At 43.5% G+C, this 6516-nt stretch overlaps 1 protein-coding gene across 1 annotated transcript in view; it reads right to left on the bottom strand.

Annotated features, from left to right (window-relative positions):
• The window catches only part of ZHX1 (zinc fingers and homeoboxes 1), a 41057-nt gene that overhangs the window by 4760 nt on the left and 29781 nt on the right, over window positions 1–6516 (bottom strand). The window lies entirely within an intron of this gene.

The raw sequence follows: 6516 nt of genomic DNA, 5'->3' as shown, positions 1-6516 counted from the left end.
TTCCTGAGCTAAGGGGTTTCCAGCTTTTTTACCACTAAGAACCCTTTTAGTTATTTTCCCCCAGAGTAGTGGAGGATTTGTGTATGCAATAAAACTGCATTTATTAACCAATGCTTGCTTCATTTTCCTTTACAAAAATAATTGAATCCAAATCCTGTATAACAGCCAATCCAAGCCTCTGCCCAGCCTGAGCCTATCAGCATCGCCTCGCTGTGTGTTAGGATTCTATGAAAGTGAAGAAGTAACTGCCAAAGGACCCTGGGAAGCCTGAGGAAAGGTTAAACGTGATTGATATTGAGTCTTTGGCAATAATGAAAACAGCTCAAAGACCCCTATCACTGTTGAGGACCCGGGGTCTGGGACCCCAGCTTGTAAACCACCACCTCAATTGATAGGTCCTGGAATACTTTTTTAAAAGAGGAGAGCACTCTGTAACTGTTAAATACATCTTACATACCTAGGAAATGCCAGGTGTTAGGGAGTAGATGGAAATTCTGTAAGCATCTAAAATGGTATGGATGGTGATAAAAGTGATAAAAGTTGATTTCTATAGATTTGTATCTATAAAAATCTGAATTTAGATAGAGGGGTGTGATTGAGTTTCCCCAGGCAAGGTAGCTATCACCTCCTCGAGGCAACCCGCCTTCCTCTTTCCTGTAATTTCCCCATGCTTCTATCCACTGTGGTATTAATCACACCGTGGACTGTTGGAGATTGGAGACTGTGTCTTTTTCACTCTTGTAACCTCAGCCCCCAGAGAGGGCTTGGCCCAGAGCAGCTCAATCAATGCCTGTTGCATGCATAGAAATGGCAGAAGGAGCAGACAGGAGCATTTCTCAGTTGTAAGTCACATGTTCATGTCCTCTCTATGAGTGGGGGAGGGGAGAACATTTATTGAGCATCTGTGATGAACTAGGTTGTGCTATGGGCAACCTATTAGCTTTATTTTAATTAATCCTCACAATCTCTCTCTCTCTCTCTGAATTAGACGTTATTATTTCCATTCAAAGAGCTGAAGGCTCTGGTGCTTTGCTGGTTGCTCAGAAGAGGCTGTGGGGCTGGGAGGTGACAGGGAAGCCAAATAGACATAGATGCGTAGTCTACAGGATTCACAACCACTGGGATCTTTGCCTTGGCCTTGGCTGGGAGGCCCTGGGCACATCACTCTTAGGGGTGCTTCCAGGGACAGGACTGTTCTCACTGTACTTAGCAATTGCAGTCCTTCACGCCCCTCCCAGCATCGGGCCCCTCTCAATTTCCACCTCTTCCTCTCAAAGGCACTCCCCTGCAGAACACCAAAATATCATCTTTAATCAAAGGTGGGAAGACTGGTTGTCTTCAGAGCACTTCTGGAATTGCCCAGAAATACAGACCTTCTGTGAGGCAAGAGGGAGCCTGAGGAAGTTCTTATCCAGCCCTCAAGGATGGGTGTCTGAGGTTAGCACTTTCCTCCCTGGCCCAAAGGAGATGTTGGAGGTGCTTTGAAAAAGCCTGACACCTTTCTAACTACGCACCCCTTAGCTAGGCAATCAAAGCCATCTACAACCTGTTGCCAACCTAACCAATACTGTTTCATTATTATTATTTTAGTGTTTTAGTTTTTACAACTTTATTGAGGTATAATTGAGGAACAGTAAACTTCACACATTGAAAGTGAGTTTATATAAGTATACACCTGTGAAACCTTCCCCAAAGTCAAGGTGATGAACACGTGCATCACCCCTGAAAATTCATCCCCGCCCCCCTCTTCCCCATCCCCTTAACTGAATCATTGCTCTACACCCAGGCTGGTCCTACCCAGATTCCGCCTCCCAGATTCTTCTCCCTGAGTCTTTCCCTCATCCTGCAACCTTCCCTGCTTACCAGGTTTCGGCTCACCATTTCCTTTGTCAGGAAAGTCCCTCCCAGTGCCCTCCATCTGGCTGACTCCCTGGAAGCCTTTCCTGATCCCCTAGTCTGGGCTACATGGCCCCTATCTGGGTTCACATAGTGCCACGTGCTTTCCTCTAACAGGGCGCTTCTCATCCCGGATAGCTCTTGTCCAAGCTCGCTTTTTGGCCCTTGCTCACTTGTCCATCACCTGCAGGAGACTGTGAGCTCGTTCTACGCAGGGACTGCGTCATTCTCTCTGTGTGTAGCACCGAGCAGTGTCTGGCACCCAGTAGGCCCTCACTCCATGTTTGTTGAATGGATTAATCATTAGCTATTTGCACAGAATTCTCTCCCCTGTACACTGTCCCCTCGTCCTCTAGGGAAACAGTTGGTCCACAGTATTCACTTCTGCATTCTGTGCGCCACCCAATATATTGTTGAGGGTCTGCTCTGTGCCAGGGGCTGAGGATACCACCCATGGTCCCTGCTCTTAAAGAGCCTAAATTAAAGTGGGGAAGACAGGTGATAAACATGTAAGCAAGCAAATTATTTAATTACAGGTTGTGGCGAAGTGCTAGGATAGAGAATAACAGGGCTTAGCAGGTGTAAAACATCTTCCATGATGAAATCACATCTCTTCCTCTCCTTTTCTTACCCAAGCAGTTTACCTCTGACCTCCCTTTCTCAGTTTCCATGGATATTTGTAAATATTGCTTTTCCTCCTTTTCCATCTCTTTTGGTTTCTTTTGAGCAAAGCATACCCTTCCATTACTGTTATGAGTTCCAGCCCACTAATTCTCAAGTATTTATTAATTTATATTACCGTATTAAGCTTGCTCATTTATTTCCCATATTCTGTAAATTTTTATAGTAGGTACATTCATTGATTCAACTAAAATTTATTGAATACCTGCTATAAGCAAGGACTGTTTTCAGAGTGGAGGATACAGTGATAAATAAGACAGATGAGATCCTTGCTCTCATGGAACTTCAGTTTTAGTGGGCAGACAAATAATAAACAAGGAAGTAAACGAACAAGGTGGTTTTAGACCATGTTAAGTGCTACAAAGAAAATTTGAGGGATGATGTATAAGGGACTCCTTCATGTAGGGTGGCCAGGGAAGGTGCCTCTGAAGAGCTGAGCCTGGAGTGAAGAGAAGGAGCTGGCCAAGAGGACATCTGGAGCAAGAGTATCTGAAAAACTGCAAGGCAAGAATGAGTGGGATGTGAGCCACGGCGCCGAGGCCGCGCGAGCGTGCAGCAGAGCTTGCTGTGTGGCCTGAGACGGGAGGGTGGGTAGCCAGGCAGGGAGCAAATCGTGTGCACAACACATGTTTATTGAAAGAATGAATGATCTAATGATCCCAGACTTCAAGTATTGCATCTTACTAGCTTCTTGGCTGTATTTTTTTTTTCAGTTTTTAAATTTTTTAATTTGTTTCAAAGTTAAACCCAAGACACATTGACTTCATAGGAAATCCACTGAGAAATGTTTTTCTAGGCCGAACACCTCTTTCCCTTTAGTCTCCCCCAACAAAGCATGTACATGTTACTTTCATTTTATAATCACTGCTGTCCTACCACTATACCAAGATCATCTAAACTCTGTGTGTAGTATTCTGAATGTTCTTAGTTATACCGTAAGTTCACTGATTGCAAAAGATTTTCTGGGATAACCTGTCACTTGAATTCTTTGGCTACTTTTGAAGATGAAGTCCAAAGAACTGTTAAATGGTTCTCCTTTTTGGGGGTGGGTGGTATTTTATAGGCATTAGCAACTAGCACCTGGGGCTGTGCTGAACCCATCTGGCATCACAACCTATAAAACCAAAGAATCATTTGATGCAGCAGCCAACTAAGTGACTCAAAACTGAAGGTTAAATTTAAAGAGAAAACTAACTTAGAGAAAAAAAGGTAATCCTAGAGGAACCCATTCTAAGCAATCAATCATTATGCCTGTGTGTGTGTGTGTGTAAGGCACAACCAGATCGATTCAGTGCAGCCTGGTAGGTCCCAGATGACACTCCTTTTTGGGAGACAGTGGTCTGGGGGAGCAGAATCTGGCAAGTGGCCAGTACCCGTAAGCTTCTTGGCTGTATTTTATTGTATTTACTGTGTCTGGTGCCCATGATGTCGCATTATTTTGCCATCACTCCCTCGGTTGTCATATGATCTGACTCTGTAGCTGAATTTTGGCCTCTTTCCTCTTTCCCTCTACAAAACTCAATTTCATGCCCTTTTATTCAGGTCAGCAACTCCTGAGCCAAATGAAATTTTCTCAGGACTTGTGGAGTGTACTGTCTCTTGCTGAGATCATTTCATTCCAGTATCACAGGCTGTTGCCCCAAAGACAAACACTGCCTGCCAACACCGGCTATGTGCACAACCAGTCGGCATTGCTTTTTTCTCTCCTGGCTCCCAAACTTGCAATCTTCAGTGCAATTTGATGAACATTTACTGAGCAACAATTTTGTGAAGACAAGGCTAGGCACTAGAGGCAGTGGGTAAGGGTGAGAGCTCTGGAGACAGTTCATGTTTTATGCCTCCAACACTTACTAGGTATGTGAATTTGAGCCTTCGTGAGGCTTGCTTTCCTTATCTATACCGTGGGGGTAATAATAATATTTACCTCATGGATCATCCATGGATTGAAATAAATCATGTAACTCTCTCAATCCAGTGCTTGACACATAGTGTTCAATAAATGTTAGCTTAAAAAAATTTTTTTTTAAATGTGGTTTCTGCCTTTAAAGTGCTATAAGCTAGTGAAATAGATGTACATACAGAGTCAACTAGGACCTGCTGGGTAGATGTAGGGGGAGCAGTCAGTATTGACTAGAGCAGGAAGGGAATGAGGGAGGCCTCAAGGGGGCAGCAACTGTGGTGGCGACGTCAGAAGAACAAACCAGACAGAAGGAATACCATAAATGTATTATTTCAGTCAAAGCAGCTGTGTACCTGTGTAAAAAACAGTTAATGAACAAGGGCCTGAATATAATACAAGATCGAAAGTAATGAACCCCTTAAGAGAAATATAAAGTGCAAAGGAAGTCAAGGAGAAAGAGAGCTTAATTCCACTAAGGTACTTTGTATTTCAAGATAGTCTTCAAAAAATGGTGCTGGAATAACTGGACATCCACAGGCAAAAAAAAAAAAAAAAAAAGAATCTAGACAAACACCTTACACCCTTCACAAAAAGTAACACAAAATGGATCATAGATCTAAATGTAAAATGCAAAACTATTAAACTCCTAGAAAATAACATGGGGAAAACCAAGATGACCTTCAGTATGGCAACGGCTTTTTAGATACAACACCAAAGGCATAATCCATGAAAGAAATAATTGATGAAATGGACTTCATTAAAATTAAAAACTTCTGCTCTATGAAAAACAGTTTCAAAAGGATGCGAAGACAAGCCATAACCTGGGTGAAAATATTTGCAAAAGGCAAATCTGATAAAGGACTGTTATCCAGGGACTTCCCCGGTGGCACAGTGGTTGAGAATCCACCTGCCAATGCAGGGGGTCACGGGTTCGATTCCTGGTCCGGGAAGATCCTGTATGCTGCGGAGCAACTAAGCCCGTGTGCCACAACTACTGAGCCTGCGCTCTAGAGCGTGCAAGCCACAACTACCGAGCCCACAAAACTACAGCCCGTGTTCTGCAACAAGAGAAGCCACTGCAACAAGAAGCCTGCGCACCACACTAAACAGTAGCACCCCGCTCACCGCAACTAGAGAAAGCCTGCATGCAGCAAGGAAGACCCAATGCAGCCAAAAATTAAATAGAATTTTTTTTTTAAAAAAGGACTGTTATCCAACATATAGAAAGAACTCCTAAAACTTAGTAAGAAAACAAACAACCTGATTTAAAAGCAGGCCAAAGGGCTTCCCTGGTGGCGCAGTTGTTGAGAGTCCACCTGCCAATGCAGGGGACACGGGTTCGTGCCCCAGTCCGGGAAGATCCCACATGCCGCGGAGCGGCTGGGCCCGTGAGCCATGGCCACTGAGCCTGTGCATCCAGAGCCTGTGCTCCGCAACGGGAGAGGCCACAACAGTGAGAGGCCCGCATACCACAAAAAAAAAAAAAATAAAAGCAGGCCAAAGACCTTAACAGAAATCTCACCAAGGAAGATATACAGATGGCAAATAAGCACATGAAAAGATGCTCAACACCATATGTCATCAAGGAAATGTAAATTAAAACAACAGTGAGATACCGCTACATACCTATTAGAATGGCCCAAATCCAGGATGTTGACAACACCAAATGCTGGTGAGAATGCGGAGCTACAGGAACTCTCATTCATTCCTGGTGGGAATGCAAAATGGTATAACCACTTTGGAGGATAGTTTGGCAGTCTCTTACAAAACTAAACATACTTTTACCATATGTCATAAAGACATCACAAGAAGAGATACGTATAGACCAATATCCCTTATGAATATAAGTGTGAAAATCCTCAACAAAATACTAGCAAATGTAATACAACAGCATATCAAAAATATGGCACACCATAACCAAGTGGGATTTATCCTAGGAATATGAGTGACTCAGCAAAAGAAAATGAATCAATGTACTACATCATGTTAACAGAACGAAGGGGAAAAAAAAGTAAGCTCAGGGCTTCCCTGGTGGTGCA

Source organism: Monodon monoceros, unplaced genomic scaffold (genome assembly GCF_005190385.1).
Source record: "Monodon monoceros isolate NGI ecotype Baffin Bay Population unplaced genomic scaffold, NGI_Narwhal_1 Super_Scaffold_14, whole genome shotgun sequence".
NCBI classification, from domain to species: domain Eukaryota; kingdom Metazoa; phylum Chordata; class Mammalia; order Artiodactyla; family Monodontidae; genus Monodon; species Monodon monoceros.
This window is presented reverse-complemented; position numbering and strand designations above follow the sequence as displayed.